A 21,576-nucleotide genomic window follows, 5' to 3' on the forward strand; every position below is an offset into this window, starting at 1 on the left:
TCAAAAAGGGTTTTATTTTCATTCGTCTTTGGGGTTCTTTAGTTTACAGTGTACACAGACACACACACACACACACACACACTCAGGGCCTCTCAGCCAGGCTTGTTCCTCACATTTGAGTTTGTGGTTCCTGAGCTGTTGGTTTACACAGTATGTTAGACAAAGAGTGTAGTACAAAACATAAATTATGGTCCAACTAAAAGCTTCATACAGTACAGATATAAAATATAAACTGCTGTTGACTGGTATAGACATTGTAACAAACGGGCCTCAGTGGAAGAAGCATACACAGCCACAAATTTTGATACAGGCACAATCTGGGTTACCAGAAGATCACAACAACTGGCAAGTTTTTCATCCTTACAAATGTAGCAACAGGCTTTCCAGCTGTACAGGATTTATTGTTGCAACAATGATCAAACCCAAATGTTCTTACTTTCTTTGCTAGGCTTAGTAGACGTCTACAATCTTATACCAGGTTATATTAGACTGAAAAAATAGCTCACAGGATACCAGCATTAATGTTTCTATTTAAAATGTATCATCACTTATAGTGACATTTGCAACACTTTATGGAATCAAAGTAATGTAAAATAAAGCAGTTTATTATATTCACCTTCATCACTCAGAAATCACATTTTTAAAAGTATAATATTACATTAGGTTTGTTGGGCAAATTTCTCTGTAAATTGATGGGTTACAAACAAACCTCAATAACTCCTGCAGTATTTTACTTGATCTTATTTGATCGTACTGTTCCTTCATGATTGTCTAATGATGGGAAATAAAGACCCAGTGTTGGCTCATAATAAATCCCTCGTATCGTGACTTGGGCTACATCTTATGTAAACTGTACAGCAGGAGCAACCACGTGGTCAGATGTGGTTTGATTACAGTTTATGGTGTAGTTTTCATCTAGGCCAACAGATGATCCTGTAATTACCTGCATCATCCTCTAAGCTCAGTGGCACTATCTAAAGAGCTGTGGTGATGTCATTTGGTATATCACAACACTGCATTGCCAAAATTGTTCACTCATCCATCCGAATAATGAAATTCAGGTATTCCAATCATTTCCATGGCCACAGGTGTATAAAATCAAGCACACAGGCGTGCAGACTGCATGAATGAGTCGCTCTCAGGAGCTCAGTGAATTCCAGTGTGGTACCGTGACAGGATGCCACCTGTGCAACAAGTCCAGAAATTTCCTCGCTACCAAATATTCCACAGTCATACTGCAGTTATAACAAAGTGGGAATGTTTGGGAATGTTCTCTGGGTACCTCAGCTTTGTGCCACTGCTCACAGACATGCATGTTACACTAATCGCCATCTCTCTATGGTGACCCTGTGAGAGACTGGCAACCCATCCAGGATGTACCTTGCTTCTTGTCCCATATTAGCTGTAACAGGCTCTAGTCACCATTCTTACCCTGAAATGACAAAGGGTCAAATAATTCAGCAAGGAAAGTGTGCAGAATCCATCCATACACATCCAGTGCAGCAAGATGCGGGTGCTTCTCAGCATGTATGAAAGAATAAAAGATTTAAAAGAAGAGGGCCTCGTCCAGCAGATGGACACAGGGTTTGGTATATTATCTACCACCCAGCCCTCCTCTGTAAACTGACTGGTGCTTGTACCTTTGTACTCAGCTGATCATTCAAAGGACTTGCTACTAAGTCCCATTCACACATTCACACAGTGCCCAAGCAGTTTGTAATTCTTCTCTGGGGTTCATTACGCTGCCCAAGAAGTTAGGGATCGATTCACCGACCTAACGCTTTACATTCAACCTACTTTCAAAATATTCTTACTGTTTTGTTCCTGAATCGGGCACATGTTAAAGTGCACACAGGTCAGTGAGTGATGGTTCTAAGTGGGGCTGCTGATTGCATCATGAGCGCAGAGCAGGCTGGAGGTCCAGGAGACATCGCTTTATCTCCTCAAGGCTGATGGAGTGGCTTTTAACAGGTTGTCCTAACCCTCCTGCCCCCAACCGCCCGCCACCCCAACTAGCCTCTAATCAGATCACAGCTAGTCAAGGCTGCTGATTCCCTCGGGCACAACACCACCACTGACAGCTGGAGGGCTAGGGTGGTGGGGGTGTGACAGGATGGATTTCAGACACGATTATGTAAGAGCCCAGAACCTGAGGCTTACTATCTGCAGGAGATAACCATCTTGCTGCGAAGGCGTGTTTATTTGCCTCGTGTGTTGGTGTTTCTGGTCTCACCTTGGCACACAGCATCACACGCTGCCCTTCACAAATGCTAGCCACTGAGATTGTGTTATCTCTACCACAGTCCAACATCCTCTCTCTTTGATAAAACACATAGATGTTTTACACAGTGATAAGATTCCTGGCCTGGACCCCTCAGTTGTACAGGACAACCAATGCTTCACAACTTCAGGATGGAATCTAAACAGTCAGGATTTTTCTCTTTCCGTTCTTTATCTCATTTAAGCTTCACAATTATAATTAAACGTTCTCTAAAGAAGCACTTTTTTCATCTAATGAGTCTTAAATCTACAAAATGAAATAATTTATTCAGTAAAAAGACTCAAACCAGTCAAAGTCAGGTGAAGTAAGTTAATAGTGATCAGTAGTAGTTTTTATGGCTACCTCACGACAAGACTCTCAGGTTCTGTTTCCAACCACACACCATGTCAGTAAGTTCAGGTAATCTTGGTGCACCATGGAAATAAAGCTTACACCCGAAAGGGAATCCACCCATCCAAGGTTTGTTGTCATTATCCATCCTCTTTCATTGTAGTGGAAACAAAACTCCACGGCAGATGGTGATTTCTCTCTGTGATATTGTGAAGTCGTGACTTTTCTTTCTTAAGTGCCACGAGATGTCTTATGATTTGGTAAATATATAAGTCAGATGAATGTCACATTTATAATGTGGCAACTCCAAACACAACATGAATCTAAATCAACTGCGTATGCGCTCAAGGTCATGTGATGTATTGAGTGTAGGCTGTATGTAAAGGATGGACATGGTCACCTGGTCTGAACAATGAAGCCCATGATGCACGTTTAAGTTGAATGTTCACACACCTGCGAGGTTTTAATGCATGTTTAGTGTGATACCCACAACATGCTCAGTGAACACTAAAGCTAAATATTTTGGCGATAACTTTAAAAGCATTTGAGCACTATTAAATATATTCGAGCACTGCAATTCAGATTTTAAATGTTTAGCATCAATCCTTCATGTTTAAGGAAGCGTTAAAAAGAGGTGATGATGTCCAGGCAGGTAGCTGAGAGACTTTCAGCAGGCTGTGTGTGTTTGGTGCTTACTGACGTAACACCTGATCTATTTTTCTTTTACAACAACTTTGTCAGAAAAAATTCCAACTGACCAGCCTAGAGGAACAGTTTCTTAGTATCACAGGACATTTTTAGGTTTGGCCACAGATGGAAAAACGTGGTCTGACATGTCCTGGTCAAAAATGACTCCAGAACTAGTCCTGGAAGCCATGATGATGCCATCCACTGACGTACCTGGTTAGACGCCATGTTTCTGAGGGTTTTAGCTTCAGATCCAAGAACTTCAGACATTTATGACTTTTAGATAAGAAATTCATTTTGAGTATAGTTTGGTTAAATGTATTTCATCCCACTAAACTATGATGTCATTGTTTCACGTGCTGCTTTAACCAAAATATTTTCTGCTTATATTCCAAGAAGCGCTTTGTCAGCATTCAGAGATTCTCCTCAGGTGTGCTTCACTGATAACACAGCTCTCAAATCTGTGAACTGCACAAAAGCACAAAGCATTGATTCAGTCAGTGAAGTTGTTACTTTTGTGCACCGATATCAGATGTGCTGCTGCATAAATCTTTCAAGCATGCGTCCCAGTTAAGGTGAAGGACTTCCTGAGGACATATTTATTTTGACTAATGATGGTACAATAAACACAAAATTCTCAAATGCAGATTCAGGTTCGACCAAAAGTTTCGCCATGTTATTTGTATGTGTAGTAGAAGTCACTACCAGAACTATAGCATGCTGTGTAAAAGTCTCAAGCCCAATAGCAAACATACATGGGAATAAAACCTATGGGATAGTCGGTATGACCGTCTTTATCATGTAATAAAACCTGAGCAGGAAACAGCTGCACTACTCTGCTAACCCAACAGTCATATGACCCCCTATGAACAAGCGCTTTGGTGACAGAGGGAAGGAAAAACTCCCTTTCAACAGGAAGAAACGTCCAGGAGGATTCAGGGTCACCTGATCCGGCCCCAGCTGCATGCTAAATCAGAAAGGAAAGTTTCAAGCTTTTGGATGTTGTCACTTCTATTTCTGAGCACCATTAAAGCACAGGAAGCTCTCCTGAATGAAAGGTGTCGCCACTCAGACTAGACAACTGCATAAGCACCGATAAAGAAGGAAAAGCTGAGACAGAGGAAGTTTCCTAATTGTGTAAGAACGATCATAGTGAAAGAAAATCTCATCATCCTGTAATTAGTGTCATTTAACCAAACTGTAGTTTTGTGGGAAAATTTAGAACAAATAAAGAAAAAGCAACAGCAGAACTTTGAAATTATTGTGTGTAAAGACAGACATAGTGCTGTATTAGAGCTGTATTATATGAATTAGAGGGAGCCTCCTCAGTGAGTTTGATAAAATGCAGGTTTCATGCTAATGAAGAGCGTTTCCTCTCAGACGTACATGTTCAGTGGTGCCTTACAGCTGTGTGTGCTGAACATGACGAAAGGCCATCGACACTCGGAGGAGATTAAACGGTTCATTTTTGCTGTGTAAGGAACAAAGAATGAGAATAAATAAAATACTGTTTTAAGATGTTCATGTACGTTCTCTCTTTGTATTCTCTACATCCACCTACACATTAATTTAGTTTTGGTCGACTTTATTTGCGTCACTTGAGAGATGTGTCAAGGTTAGAACTGCTTTACTAAACTCCGCCTGTTTTAGCATCTTCTGGCGCGCGCACTCCACCACGCTCCCGAAGCGTGCCTTCACCTGGTGTGGTCCTCCTCTGGCCCTCCTTCGTACGCTGTTCCTCTCATCTTGTTCCCCTTGACCCTGACATGCTGTGACCTGAGGCTGATAACGGGACAGCAGACCGCCATTCCTCACCCTTTGCCAGCTGACATGCTTCCAGCAGGAAGGAATAACCTTGTTCCCTCACATTTTTCTCTGTGCTCCTGAATCTAATCCCTGGTTGTCTCTCTTTTTGCTTTCATTCACTTTTAGTGATGCAGCTGCTTTAAAGCCATACAAATAAAACTAGTTATGAACACTGAAAAGCTTGTTTCAGATTCTGGGTTTTTCACGTGTCGATAACTGGGACAGAATTATATTCCAATGATATGGAGGGAAAAAGAAATGACGTTCTTTATGTCGGTGCATTTGTCTTCATGGGCATAAAGACTTTTTCTGTTAAAATGTTATTTATCCAAACTGGCAAATATCATACAAAGAGAGTTGGTTTAATGGGAGCCTACACACGACCTGAACCCCGAACCTCGGGGACCGTGGCATTTATGGAAGACCACACACATCGAAATAAAGATTTCTGTGGTTACATCATGAACTGTACAATAAATTATGCATCTGTAAATTCATTCACAAACTCATTTTGTATTATTTTATTAGTAATTTATTATTTAATAATTACATTTTAAACAAAAACTATTTTTAAATCTATTTGTTCCACGTGAATTATTAATTGATAATGAATTATAAATCCAAAATGAGTTTCACAACAACAGAGTTAACTTCTCAATCAAAACTTCCTTTTACAAACATTTTACAATTCCAAATTAGAAAACAGATTTTTCAAAATCGTTTTTAAAACACAATAAAAAAGAGAAATAATTGTTTTCAAAAATCAAAGATTTATTTCTCATATTTAAAACGGTGATTCTACTCCTCATTTCAAAATCTCATTTCTGAAATCCTGACGCAGAGCGAATCAGCCCCACGGTGCGATGCTTGTGCACTACATTGTTATAAACTGTATATTCCACTCAGTCATGGATGTCAGTGATAAATCAGCAGTGATTCACCTGCAAGTAGGTAAAACCATCGCGTGTCCGCTTGTTTATTTTCCACTTAAACCTTTCACAATAAAGCTCAAGATCCTGTTGAGACTTTTCAAAATAAACTGAATCACGTGAAAGGATATGCAGAGTGTTTACGGATGAGAAGCAAAAAAGAGCCGTCAGGTGCTAAAAAATCAACCTTAGACTCAAACGTTCGAACAGGCTTTTCCCCGCAGCACGCCGTGGAATAAATACAAAGAAAATGGCGCCGTTACAACGTATGTCTAAAAATGTATCGTTTCATATACTTCACGCAAGTCGAGCTGCCCGAGATTCACAGAATTTACAGAAAATGTTACATTTTTGCGATTTATATCGTTATCGGGACGATAGATGTCTTATATTGGGATATGAGATTTTGGTCATATCCCACAGCCCTACTTGAACCTGTTCCAAACAGGTTCACCACCAATCTTAGAAATATGGTATCTAAGCAGATTCTTCCTCTGGATGGCATTACCTTGGCCTCCAGTAACGCTGTGAGGAACCTTGGAGTCATTTTTGACCAGGACATGTCCTTCAATGCACATATTAAACAAATATGTAAGACTGCTTTCTTCCATTTGCGCAACATCTCTAAAGTTAGAAATATCCTGTCTCAGAGTGACGCTGAAAAACTAGTTCATGCATTTATTACTTCCAGGCTGGACGACTGTAATTCATTATTATCAGGAAGTCCTAAAAACGCACTGAAAAGCCTTCAGCTGATCCAAAATGCTGCAGCAAGAGTCCTGACAGGGACTAGAAAGAGAGAGCAGATTTCTCCTTGCTCATAGGCGGTCATATGATTGTTGGGTTTTTCTCTGTATCTATTATTGTACTACTGTGCAATATAAAGCACCTTGAGGTGAGGTGAGGTTGTGATTTGGTACTGTATAAATAAAATTGAATTGAATGTTTTTTTTCTGGCTCCCAAATCTGAGGAAAGTAGCCCTGCACATCTTGACCATGTTTGGCTCCACATACAGCTGTGAGGCAGCTTTCTCCACAATGAACATAATAAAAACTAAATATTGTTCCAGGCTCACCAATGCGCACCTACACATGTGTATGAGAATGGCCCTGACACCATTCCAGCCCAGATTTACAATCCTGGTAGGGAAACGTAAAGCTCAATTCTCTCACTGAACAACAGAAAGTAGGAAGTGGAATATAAGGGGGAAGAAAGAGAAACTGTAAAATTGATACAGGGCAGTGATACAAGGAATGAGAGAACGGAAGAGCACAGCAGCTTACAAAACACGTAGCCATGTTAGCACGTTACCTTCAACAGGTGGTCAGGCTGAGTCCCCAGGTGCACGCTGGGAAGTCCAGCTCTACCTTTCAGTGCAGAGCCTCTTCAGTCGTCACATATCCGTGTCGAGTGTAAATCCCGAGGATGAACGGCCTTTGTGCAAGCAAACATACAATTCTTAGCAGTGCAAAACTACGACCACAAACAGTGTAGCAAAACCCAGGCAGCCAGCAGCCTGTGTCTGTCCAACCAATCAGAGGGGTCCATGCACCGCATTGCTTCGGGATTTCAGAAATCCTGTTAGCTTATGGATTACCTATTATATTAACTTTTTCCCCAAACCTTTATTTAAACATCAGTACAATACAAAGTGGAATTAAACAGTACTACATTAAAGGTGTTGTACTTACAAAAATTGTAAACCATAAACAAACAAATAAACATTATTCAGAACCTACAATATACATATGCTAGGGGGAGAAGTTTAGCTGATTAAGCCAAAGAGTAAAGTGATTGAAGGATCTTCTGTTTTTCACATACAACCATAGTTTTTATAGCTTTTGGGTTAGTACTATTCTGAAATAAAGATCTGATAGATTTATTGTTGCTTTTAGAATTCTTAGAAAAGCAAATCTTATCAACGAAAGTGTGTACTGGAGATGCCAACGACCTTTGGTATGAAGCGATATTAGGTACATTCTTAAAAAGCATACAAACCCCTAATGGTATTGAGCCAAATACTTTAGTATAATCATTATAATTTATAGCTAAATTGAAATGTAGACAAAATTCTTCCATCCATCCATCTTTATCCGAGGCCGGGTCGCGGGGGCAGCAGCCTAAGCAGAGAGGCCCAGACCTCCCTCTCCCCAGCCACCCTTCGGAGGAAGCTCATTTCTGCCGCTTGTGTCCGCGATCTCGTTCTTTCGGTCACTACCCACAGCTCGTGGCCATAGGTGAGGGTAGGGACGTAGATCAACCCGCTGCTTCACACTCGGCTGCGAACGGTTCCAAGGTAAGCTGGAGGCCCTCACCCGATGAAGCCAACAGAACCACATCATCCGCGAAAAGCAGAGATGAGATTCTGAGGCCACCGAAGCGAAAGCCCTCCGCCACTTGGCTGCACCTAGAAATCCTGTCCATAAAAATTATGAACAGAATCGGTGACAAAGGGCAGCCCTGGCGGAGCCCATCACCCACCAGGAACGAGTCCGGCAATGCGGACCAAGCTCTTGCAACGGTTGTATAGGGATCGAATGGCCCGTAGCAATGGGCCAAACACCCCATACTCCTGCAACACCTCCCACAGGACACCCCGAGGGACACGGTCGAATGCCTTCTCCAAGTCCACAAAACACATGTAGACTGGTTGGGCAAACTCCCATGCACCCTCAAGTATCCTGGAGAGGATAAAGAGCTGGTCCAGTGTTCCGCGACCAGGACGAAAACCGCATTGTTCCTCCTGTATCCGAGGTTCGACTAACGGACGAACTCTCCTTTCCAGCACCCTGGCATAGACTTTCCCAAAATTCTTCATAGGAGAAAAGCGTACCATTTGAATCGAATAACTGGTTGGCTAAAACAATGTTATTCCTAAACCACCTAAGAAGAGAGATTTTCTTTTAAATAGGATATCGCTGTTATTCCAGATACTGTGTGGACTAAAGTTATGTTTGTAAACAAGAGTCCAAAAAGCTTGACGATGAAAAGCAGAGATGTTTATAGGGATTTTATCAATATCAAAATTACAAGGAAAAATTCAGTGCCACCTAACTTAGAAAACATGAACACAGGTGTAGTATTCCAAATGGAAGTAGGATTATTAATTACATTATTTTGAATGTGTTATTTAGAGTGTTCAAATCTAACACATTAAGTCCTCCATTGACATAGGAGTTCATAAGAACTGTTTTTTTATTTAGTGTGTCCTATTTTTCCAGATAAAGTTGAAAAGTAACTTATCAGCCTCTTTTATGAGTTTATTATCAAGGTGCAATGCCAATGCTGCGTATGTAAGACGAGAGATGCCTTCTGCTTTAGTTATTAATACTCTGCCTTTTAATGATAAATCTCTTAAGAGCCACTGAGTAAATCTGTGTTTGAGTTTCTCTAGAATAGGATAAAAATGTTGTGTGATTCTTCTTTCCTGGTTTTTGGTTATTATGATACCTAAATAACGAACTTCTTGTTTTATTGGAATGTTACACAAAGCTGTTTTCAAACATTCTTTTATCGCCATAAGTTCACATTTAGGAACAATCAAGTACAATTCAATCCAGAAGCTTTGGAAAATGTGGAGATTGTTTCAATAGCAATAGAGATTTGATATTCATGTTTTAGGAATAATGTAGTGTCATCCGCTAACTGTGTTATGATTAAATCTTTGCCAATTAGCGATATACCTTTTACATTGTTTGACTTCATATGGTGAGACAATAGTTGGGCAATTAATAACAATTAACTTGTCTTATCCCTCTTTGTGTAGCAGGAGACTACTGTACCCATACGGCTGTGGGGGGGAGCTTCTGGTAACGAAGTAAAGTTGGGAAACTTCACCCGAACGTGCTGAGTCCAGTGTCCTCATTGTACATGGTGTCAGAAGTGCGAACGGCGGGTCTCCACGGTATTTTCGAGTACAGTACAGTTAACTTGCGAGAGAAGTTTTTGCATGGGTGACCCGAAAAAGACCGGCATGCAGGTGAAGTGTGGCCGAGGCAGTTAACAGTGCTAGCAACAAGACGCACGTGCTCGGTCGAGCACGAGCCTCACATGTCGGAGGAAGGAGACGGGGTCGGCGCACCGGAAAGCTTGGATTCTGATCGCGAAGAAGCCAGGGATCCACACATCACGATGGCGACCACGGTACAAATAACTCCCCCAGAAACATTTGACTTTTCTCGTCCTGCCGACTGGCCAAAGTGGAACAGAAGGTTTGAAAGATTTCGCATTGCAACTGCTCTCGACAATAAATCAGATGAGTATCAGGTTAACTCACTCCTGTACGCTATGGGAGATGCTGCTGATGACGTTTTGGCAGTGTTACCACTGTGTGATGCAGATAAAAAGAAATATGCAACTCTCAAAGAGGCATTTGACAAACATTACGTAGGAAAACACAACATAATTTTTGAAAGAGCACAGTTTAACTCCAGACGGCAACAGGAAGGGGAAAGTACAGAGTCGTTCATCACTGCTGTGCACAAACTTGCAGAAAATTGTGTATTTGGAGCACTCAAAGACGAACTCATAAGGGACAGAATTGTGGTTGGCATAAAAGACAAAAGACTGTCCGAGCAGCTGCAAATGGACTCAGAGTTGACTCTTGCTAAAGCCATTGAGAAAGTTAGGCAGAGTGAAACGGTAAAGACACAACAATCAATACTTCACAGCAGCGCGGCAGTGGAGAAAACAATGAACATGGACACAATACGGACAAATACAAAACGTGGGAAAACGCAGACGTGGCAGAAGAAAGAACAAAAGCCAATCAAGCAAAGTGAAAATGTGGCCGCTGTGGTCGCAAGAACAAACACTCATGGAAAGAATGTCCAGCCAAAGAGGTACAGTGTCGAAAATGTCAGAAGAAAGGACACTTTGCTGCGGTCTGTCGCAGTAGTGAAGCTGCAGTAGTGAAGCTGCAGTAGTGAAGCTGCAGTAGTGAAGCTGCAGTAGTGAAGCTGCAGTAGTGAAGCTGCAGCGCTACACGAAGTGACAGAAAATCAGAAAGATGCAGACAGCGAGGATGTGTGTTCTTGGGAGAAGTAGGGACTGAGAGGTCACAGCCCTGGGTGCAAAAGGTCAAGTTAAATGGGGAAAATGTATATTTTAAGCTCGACACAGGGGCGGATGTTACGTCTATTCCAGAGGGTTTGTACAGTCCAGACAGGGATGGTAAGCTGCAGAGACCCAGAAAGAAGTTACTCGGGCCGGGCAGTTGCCCACTCAATGTTAAAGGCAGCTTCGAGGCACAGCTAGCAGTGAAAGGGCGCGGTGTTTCTCAAGACGTCTACCTTGTGTCAGGTTTAGTACAGCCACTGCTAAGCAGGCCAGCGTGTGAGGCTCTGGGTCTTGTGTGCAGAGTAACGGAATTGGTGACAGATTTCAGGGCAGCATACCCCGATGTTTTTAAAGGTTTGGGCATGCTGAAGGAGCCTTACCACATCGAGCTAGAACAAGGAGCTGTAGCCCTATCCGCCCCAAGACCTGTTCCTCTTCCCCTCAGAGATGCCGTGAGAAACGCGCTGCACAGAATGGAAGAAATGGGAGTTATCTCCAAAGTCACTGAGCCTACAGAGTGGTGTTCAGGCGTGGTATAACATCGGCGCCGGAACATTTCCAAAGGAGAATGTCACAGATGCTGGAAGATTTTGAAGGGGTGATTTGTCACGCCGATGATGTTCTTGTATACAGCAGAGACAGACAGGAGCACGACCAGAGGTTGCACTGTGTGCTCCAAATGTTTCAGAAGGAGGGTCTCACTCTGAATGAGAAGTGTGAGTTTGCTAAATGTCAAATAATCTTTGTGGGAAACAGAGTGTCAGCAAACGGCATTGAGGCTGATCCCAACAAGGTAACAGCAATCCAGCAGCTGCCGCAGCCTCAGAGTGTGGAAGATGTGCGCCATCTCATGGGCATGGCCAACTATCTTGCCAAGTTTATGCCACAACTAGCCACATTCACCACACCATTAAAGGAACTGGGGCGACCGTGGCTCAGGGGGTTGGGAATCGCATCTGTAACCGGAAAGTCGCCGGTTCGATCCCTGGGCTCTCTGTCCTGGTCGTTGTGTCCTTGGGCAAGACACTTTACCCTACTTTCCTACTGGTGTTGGCCAGAGGGGCCGATGGCGCGATATGGCAGCCTCACCTCTGTCAGTCTGCCCCAGGGCAGCTGTGGCTACAACCGTAGCTGCCTCCACCAGTGTGTGAATGTGAGAGTGAATGAATAGTGGCATTGTAAAGCGCTTTGGGTGCCTTGAAAAGCGCTATATAAATGCAATCCATTATTATTATTAACTGCTAAAAGACAGAAACGAGTGGATATGGGCGGAGCCACAGGAAACAGCGTTTCAGAGACTAAAGGGGATATTAAGCTCTCCAGAAGTGCTCGCTCAGTACTCCAACTCAGCAGATACACGAGTCGCTGCAGATGCATCGCCATATGGTATTGGAGCTGTTCTCACTCAGAAACAGTCTGACAACTCCTGGCGACCGGTCACATACATCTCAAGAGGTCTCACAGACACGGAGAGACGCTACGCGCAGATAGAAAAGGAGGCGCTCGCTGTAACGTGGGCGTGTGAAAGACTGTCATCTTACCTCATGGGCCTACAGTTCACTCTAATCACAGATCACAAAGCCCTGGTCCCTCTTCTGAGCACAAGAGGCCTGGACGACCTGCCTCCACGCATCCTGAGATTCCTCCTCAGGCTGCTGCGCTTTTCTTTCACCATTGTCCATGTTCCAGGGAAGAACCTCGTCACCGCTGATGTCCTCTCACGAGCACCGCTGGCGGGGCCTCCTTCTGCTGAGGAAAAGCTGGAAAAAGAGGTAGAGGTTTTCATGGACTGTGTAGTTTCCCATCTCCCAGCCACAGATAAAAGGCTGGAGGAGATTAAGTTGGTTGATTCAATGCAGAGAGGTCTATTAACACATAGTGAGTGAGAAACGTGACTAAAGAGGAAATACTCAATGCATCATGGGAATCCCCCGGCAGCCTACACCTACTGCAGCATAACTAAGGGAGGATTCAGGGTCACCTGGTCCAGCCCTAACTATATGCTTTAGCAAAAAGGAAAGTTTGAAGCCTAATCTTGAAAGTAGAGATAGTGTCTGTCTCCTGAATCCAAACTGGAAGCTAAAATTAAAGCAAATACTTAACAATCGTTATCTAATAAGCCAATTGGTCTCCAATTATCAATCATTAATAGTTAATTAATATCAATCAACGTGGTCAAACTTTGACTCATTGAACTGGGAAGTTGTTGGTTTCCTATGCTTTCTGCAAAAACCTCAAGAAGAAAGGGAGACAACTCTTCAGAAAAAGTTTGATATAATTCTGCAGTAAGACCATCGGTGCCTGGAGATTTATTATTTTTTAATAGCCCAATTGCATCTTTGACTTCTTCTAATGAGATGGGTTGATCACATAATACAGAATCTTCTTTAACATTACAATCACTTTTAACATTCAGTGATTCTAAGAGGTGATCTGAAGCTTCCTGAAAAAAATGTAGAGCTATAAAGTTCCTTATAAAAACAGTGTTTAGAGATTAATCTGTAATCCTCTGTTATAACCCCATTTATCTTTAATTTTCTAGTATTATTTATGCTTGAGTGTTTCTTTTCTAAGCTGATGAAATAATGAGAATTACGCTCACCTTCTTCAAGTCATTTAGATCTGGATCTGATAAAAGCTCCTTTTGCTTTGTCTGAGTAAAGGCGATCTAATTTATCTTGTAATTTAGCAAAGTTCAATATATCCTCTTCAGTTAAAGTGTCAATTTGTTTATTAGATAACTGTGTAATTTGAGAGATTGTATTTTCTTCCTCTAATCTTTTTGATTTCGCATTAAGGCTGCCAGCCTTCCTTAAATATTTGCCAATTTCAAATTTTAGTAATTCCCAGTTATTTCCATACTTTAAATCTTCTTGAGCTATAGACCAATCGTTTGAGATCAGTTCTTTAAGATCCTTTTTCACGTCGTCTTTCTGTAATAATGAGCTGTTGAGTTTCCAATATGTAGATTTAACAACAGAAGATTTAGGGAAGGAAGTTACATTTATTTTCATATATATGGCTTTATGATCTGTTGCTGGAGAAGGCCATGCACCTACATCTATGCTGTCGCTATCAAAACATTCTGAATCTAACCAAAAGTCTGTCCTTGAATGTCTTGAGTTGGAATTGTTGCACCAAGTAAACATTTTGGTATGAGCATATTTAAATCTCCTGTCTATGAGCTTAAGGCGTAGCATAACAGCTTTCAATGTAGTATTAATTCTGTTCAAATGTCCTGGAGGAAACGTATAAGATAATAATATATAAATAAATATATAATATAAAATAATTTGGCATTTGGAAATTTATTTAACCAGCTAGATTGTTTTTTTCAATCTTCAAAAATAAATTATCATTTTCTAGCTTCGTGTTAAACCCATATATGTTAGTTACAACTAAAACTAAATCGTTATATTTTATGACGACATATGTAATGACCTGCAGAATCACATTCTGTATGTAAAACATCCCCATTATATCTGTTTGTCAGGACTGATACCCCTGCTGATCGTTCCGTTCCATGAGAAAACCATATCGAATTTCCCCATTGAGAAAAACTAACATCATTGAGAATAGAGTGAGATTCTCATAAAGAACACGTTGTAAACAAACCTAAGAACTGAGATTCAGGGAACATTTTATTTTGCTTTCTTTATAATGGGCCACAGCTTCAGTCTGTTTTCTTTGTCCTCTCTCGTCAGGTCTTCAGTTAACCGCAGATGATTATTCTGAAGGAAAGGATTGTTCTTGGCAGCTTTCCACACCGCATCATGAATTCTCCTTGAGATGAACCGGATGATGATCCCTCTGGGTCTCGGGTCATTTTGTTTAGGTTTCCCCACTCGATGAGCGACGTCTAACATCCCTGCAAGCTTTTCCCTTTCTGCTGGCAGAATCATTTGGCATATGTCAATCGCCTTCTTCTTTCTCCAGCTCTGGTACCCCATACAGTCTCAGGTTCCAACGGCGGTTGTAGCGTTCAACTTTAGAAATGCGTTCGTCACATTTCTGTGTAAGTGTTTCGTTCTTCTCAACCCTCTTCTCAATGTCCATAATCTTATCACTTATATCCTTTAGCTCTGTACGAACTGTTCCTACCATTTCTTCTATGGTGTCGCTCCTGGTGTTGATCAGATTGATCAGGGTGTTGACAGCATTAGCTTTCAGGGAGTCACCATCAGAGTGACTGGTAGATAATGTTGGTTTTTTAGCCACTGGTGGCTTGGAAGGTGTTACTGTTAGTGGTGGAAATTCTTCCTCAACCAACTGCTGACAATCCATTTCTTTCAGGTAGTTATGGTCGCTAGCTAGCATGCTAGTTGCATGTGGTTTGCTCGAGTTGCTCAACCTTTTCTGAGCAGATTTCGACATGTTGTTATTAAATTTGGTTTCAGATTTATCAGGTTTAATACGCTGATCTTCAAAAAAGTCTTGGAAGCTAGAAAGACGTCAAATAGGTGCTAAAAATCTGCTTTCTTATATTCTAGTGCTGAGCGCTCGAAAAAATCCTCCTCTTCATGCCGACATCTTGCCCGCTCCTATTATATTAACTACTGGATTAACTAGTTAATAGCTGATCTGTGAGCTAACAGGAAAGGGAAATGAATTTCGAAATGAGGAGTAGAATCACCATTTTAAATGTCAGAAATAAATTTTTGATTTTTTTGAAAACATTTACTTATTTCTTTTTTTTTTTTTATTGTGTTTTTAAAATTTTTTCTAAATCTGTTTTTTTAATTTGGAATTGGAAAATTACAGAGCCCCGCAAGGGAGATTGGAGAAAAAAATAAAGAACTTTTGCGAGATCTCGCAAAAGTTTTGCGAGATAGGAGATAGAAGTTTTGCGCAACATAGGGCGCATGCTTCGCAGGTCGCATTTGAAGGCCGTGTCACTAGCTGATCCATGCCACGCATGTGTGACAGGCGTCTACTTCCGCTCAAAGCATTTTACGATAGTTACGGGTCAGAGTATCTGTTAAGATGTTAACAATAATAAGGATCTCTTATAATGTTTGCAGCAATGAAACATTTCAGTATAATGTACACAAAAAACGAAAAAACGAAAAAAAAAGAACGAGTTCCGCCCCGGCGACAGAAAGGAGGAGAGAGCGAGTGGAAGTGAGAGAGAAAGATAGAAACCTCCTCCTGGCCGTGACAGATGATGATGTCCGCTATCACTGTCAATTGTCAGTAAACACTTCATCTGGCTGACGAATCTTCACGTGACACATTACTAAGTCTATATTATTAAGTCTGTAATTAGGTGCCATTCTTCTTATTTTACAGCGCTGTTGTTCAATCGGGGGAAGATCTCCATTGAGGAGAAAAGCATGAATTTGTTTGTATACGAAGGTCGAAAAAGAGGCAGAGCTGTTGAGAAATGCTAGGAGCTAACTGGGCGCTAAACATGTCATTCAAATATATTAACTGTCGCAATGTTGGCAAGCAAAGAGAAGAAGTGACGTAAGATTTGCGCATGCGCGGTGCGGATCGGGTTTCCGGTAGGGATCGGGTAGTGACAGGCCGAGTCTATCCTTCGTGGCCCAACCTTTCCAGTATCCAACAATGGAGGCAGCTACTTAGTTATAATATTAGTCTTTATGGGTCGCAAAATAAACTTTTAATATATTTTCAGGTGTGAATGTAGCTGTGTAAATTTAAAATATCTGCTCGGTTTATCAAGACTAGGGATGGGTATCGTTTAGGTTTTATCCAATACCGGTGCCAAACCGGTACTTTTGAAACGGTGCCGGTGCTTAAAGAATGGAGAACACACACTTTGTCCAAAAACCTCCTATGTTTTTATTTTTAGCAGTCTCTTTCTTTTTCTGCAACACGTGACATGTAACACATGTAACTACGACGGTGTTTGCTAGTTCATCTTACATGCATTAACGTAATAACGTGGTTAGCCCACTCAACGTAAATTACACACGAACAACATTAAGCTACTCACGCAGAGAAGAACGGCTGCTGCTGCATCATCATCCTCATCATTTCTGCTACACTGGCAGGGCGGGGCCAGGACTCTCCTCTTCGGGTTCTTGGGGGATGTTGCTAACTCCGGGTCCGATAACAGGCACCACACCCGCAGTAGATGTGCTCGGTGTGAGGTCTCGCAGCAAGCTATCAAATACGGCGCATTTCTCGGCTTTTAACAAAATGCTATACGTCGCCAGGTGTTTCATCGGATTCGAGGAGTTACCTCCTTTGACAGCATCACAGTATCAGCTTAAAGCACTTGTTGCTGCTGAGTTTGCATATTTTGCTGTGAAGTACAGCCAGACTTTGACCGCTTCGCCTTGGACATTTTTAATCTGTAGCTCTGCTCTAAAAGAACGTACGTACCTGGCCCCGCCTACTATCCTCGGAAAGGTAAAATGATTGGCTAGAATCCAAAGTGTATGACATCTCAGGAAAAGAAAGCACTGAAATAAAGCACCGAAATGTGCGCTGCTTTTCGGTTTGGTTACTACCGTTTATGTCAGAACCGGTGCCATCATGGCACCAGATACCGGTACCCATCCCTAATCAAGACATCACATATTTGTAAAAGTTCGGAGACGTCTGTTACCCACCAGCTCAAAGCTGACCTGGAGGTCGAGGCCCACTAGAGCCGGGGGGAACACCGCACTCCCGGCACATTATGGCTCGACCTCCCGGTCAGCTTCGTGGCGGCCTGCAAAGGATGCGGCCTATTTTGCGAGATCTCGCAAAAGTTCATCTTCAATTTTTTTTCCCCTAAGGTCTCTTGCGGGGCTCCGTATGTTTCAATCTACTTTATATTATGTAAAACTTATTAGTTTTAGTTGGTTTTGTCCTACTAAACACTGGACATTGGATAGATGTGGCCAATTCTTGACATCTATAGAAAGTCTCCATTTTTCTGACCATTGCACCATTTCCCTCTGTGTAATATATGAATGTCTGAGCCTCTGTATTGATATTTCATTAACATGTCTGTAAAAACTGACATGATCAAGCACTAGTGTTGTCAATCTAGCGGCGGTGGCAACAACACAACGTGCATCGGCACCGAAACATCGGCCTGCACCAGAACTTGTGACTTCAATTTCATCACATGGCTCAGGCTGACAGGAGATGAATGGTAAGCGTAAAAGTGCCAGACTTAAGAGGGTTCATGTAAATGTCTTTTCACACTTAGTTTTATCTTTGCTATAATAGACTCAATTCCTATATGGCTAAACTGCTTTCTCAGTTTCAAAGAAAACGGATTTTTCTCTCCCACATCTGCTGAGGCGGTTCTTAAATAGTATTGTTGTTATTCAGCGATAACACACAGACTCACAATGAAGACTCCATTTGGAGGAAAGCCGGTTAAAGTTTTAGAGTTCTTCATCTTTTTAGTGAAGTTGTGAAAATTCTTCAGATGTATTCATTAGTATTTTTCCTTTTTATTGTCACATGCTGCACTCCATGTGCCATCTTCCACCTCAGTGAAGTATGCTGTCAAATACAAGGACATTTCCAAGAAAGTTCAACATAGTTTTGCTCTAATCAGAAAGAAATCGTAGAATGTTTATATTAGCATACCGTTTTTCATATTCAATTTGTGAAGAAAAAATGCAATAATGTGTAGTGAAGTGGAAAATATGCTTAAAATGTGGTTTCTACAATGCATTCACCACTGGGAAAATATATACAACATGGAGGCAAATGTAATTTAAACACACACACAGACAGTCTGAGTCTGCAGGACTGTGGGGTAAAGACTGGTAAAGGGAGCTGGTGTGATGGAGAAAAGCAAAGTAAATATACTGAAGAGTTGCTGTGATAAAAAAAAAGGAAAAGGTTTACAGTGAGTTGTATGTGAGGCTGACACTGAGGAAGAAGACTTTCACTGTACTGACTGGCTCCACCCTCTCTCTATTTTTAAGGCTGGGCTGCAGTTTTTCCTTTTTGCTAACCCTGATCGTTAGCGTTGGATCAGGTGAGCCTGAGTCCTCCCTCAGTCACGCTGCAATCAGGCTGATGGAGAGTGTTTTTTCTTCGCTTACCTCTTTTGACTCTTGATGTTTTACAGACCATTTAGCATTTAATTATTAGTTATTAATATTACCTGGCTCTCTTCCACAGTGTGTCTTTAGTCCCGTCTCCTCTCACCTACAGATGGTCGCGCCCGATGGTCGCCCCTCCCTGACCCTATTTCTGCTGGAGGTTTGTTCATCACAACAATGTGATTGCTCTCAGGGGCTCATTTAACTGTTAGGTTCTCTGTATTATTGTTGGGTCTTCACCTTACTTAAAGCGCTTAGAGGTGAGTGTTGTTGTGGTTTGTTGCTATATAAATAAAACTGAATTAACTTAAATTGAAATTAAACTGAGCTGGAAAGGAGTTGCAGCACTTTAGGCTCATTGTCTGTTGTCAAGCTCTGTTTTGCATTTTATGTATTTTATGACTATTGTTCCTTTTATTAATTTTGTTCTTTGTAAGGTGACCTTGGGTTTCTGAAAGGCGCCCTCAAATAAAATGCATTATTATTATTATTATTATTATTATTATAAGGGTGGTACAAGACATGTATGAGGACAGCAAGACAGTGGTGACATGTGCAGTAGGAGTGATTGGCTGATTCAAGGTGGGAATGGGATTACATTAGAGATCTGCTCTGAGCCCCTTCTTGATTGTGGTGGTGATCACAGGCTGACAGATGAGGCAGGCAGGAGTCTCAGTGCAACTATGATGTTTGGGGATCGCATTGTGATCTGTAGTGAGAGTAGGGAGCAGGTGGAAGAGAGCCTGGAGAGGTGGTTATGCACTGGAGAGAAGAAGAATGCCAAGACAGACAGAATACATGTGCAAGAGAGGCAACTGTGAGATGATCTGGAGATGGCAGAGGAAGGATAGTTGAGATATTGAACAAACAATGTTGAGTATGGAGTTGCCAGGCATGGAGAAATGAGGATGGCCTCAAAGAAGCTTCGTGGATGCAGTGAGGAACGATATGCAGAGGGTTGGTGGAGAAAGGATGATGCACCAGAAAAGTAGGATGGGGTGCACGCAGAGGATCTGCTGTGAGAACACATTTAAAGAGAGAATGATTTCAAGTATCATACTGTTACTATTATATACACCTTACTGCATAAATGTTCTCAATTAAACACAAAGAGTTTTCTTTATTTGCAAATTTGAAATGTCTAATTTGATCTTGATGCATGCATTACACAAATGCATTGTCAGTCATGCATTGATCCATGCACTTATGTAAACTGCAGCTTGCAACATGACATGACACTCTCATGTGTCCATTTAGACAAATTCAATTATAGAAAAAAGCAGAACAACAAAAACTAACACACGAACCAAAAACTAACTTGTGAACAATGCACGGGCATGCAGGATTAAATGCAATGTGAGGGTCACAGTGTTCTACGTGTAAGAGACGAGCCTTTGCAAACCTGGCCTCTGCTGTTCACCACAGGAGAAGTTTCCTCCACGGTTAGCCTCAGACCCTCACCTTTCACTCGACTGTGTTAACTGTCATTAAAAACCATATGCAACACTGTGAAACCATATCAATCAGCCAAATAGATATACAAGTGTACTAATATCAATGTGTTCCACACAGTAACACATGAGCCTGCCCTGTTTGAAAGGAACACACGGTTACTGTGCTGTCAAAGATTTGTAGGCATTCACAGAAACAGTATGTGTACCTTTGAATGTAGCATAATTACCCAGGGGCATCTGGACCATCACATGCCCCTGAGCGGCATTGGAACTAACAACGAAAGCGACTCCATTGATTTTAATTGAGTTCACATTTTGCCACTCTGTTTTGTAAGTAAGTGCATTCAGAACTGCCTTTCTCGCTTCAGTGTTTTGCTTGTTCTTGAGTCTGATGTCCATGGTTTTTCAGAAGCATCTTTTATGGTGGCTAATTACCAACCACCCTGTCACGGCCTTGAAAATGAATGTAATTCTGGATAAATCTACACTTGAACATCTGGTGTCCAGATAATAACATTTCTCTGCACTGCTCTCATACTGCAATAAAAAAATAATGTTTAGCATTAGCGATGCTGGAAATGGTGATTGTGTGGTGAGGAGGACGGATTTTAAAGGAATCAAAGCCAATAGGCATCATCTTCAATTTGCAGTTGATTATATCCATAAATATATATGAAAAAACAACAAACAAAAACACTCTCGCTGCAGAAAGGGAGCACGAGGCATTTTAAAAATGTTAGGAATGGTTCACAGAGAACGGCTGTAAACATTCTCATAGAGAGGAGCTGAAGAAGCTCCTGCACACGTTCAGCAGTTTGGCTTACTTGGTGGATCCCTCCCTTTGAGCCATACGTGCTCCAAGGATCAACATGGTTAAGTAGTTTTGTTGTCCAAATAAAAAGTCTTTTATCCTGTAAAGCTCTTTAACATTTCAGATAATGTCAGAAAATGTTAAAAATGTTAAAAAAAACTGCAGTGAGTGGCTACGTTTGCTTTTCTTTACATATGC

Source organism: Diplotaxodon limnothrissa, linkage group LG12 (genome assembly GCF_057381915.1).
Source record: "Diplotaxodon limnothrissa isolate DT_005_m linkage group LG12, D_limnothrissa_male_GT1.1, whole genome shotgun sequence".
NCBI lineage: Eukaryota > Metazoa > Chordata > Actinopteri > Cichliformes > Cichlidae > Diplotaxodon > Diplotaxodon limnothrissa.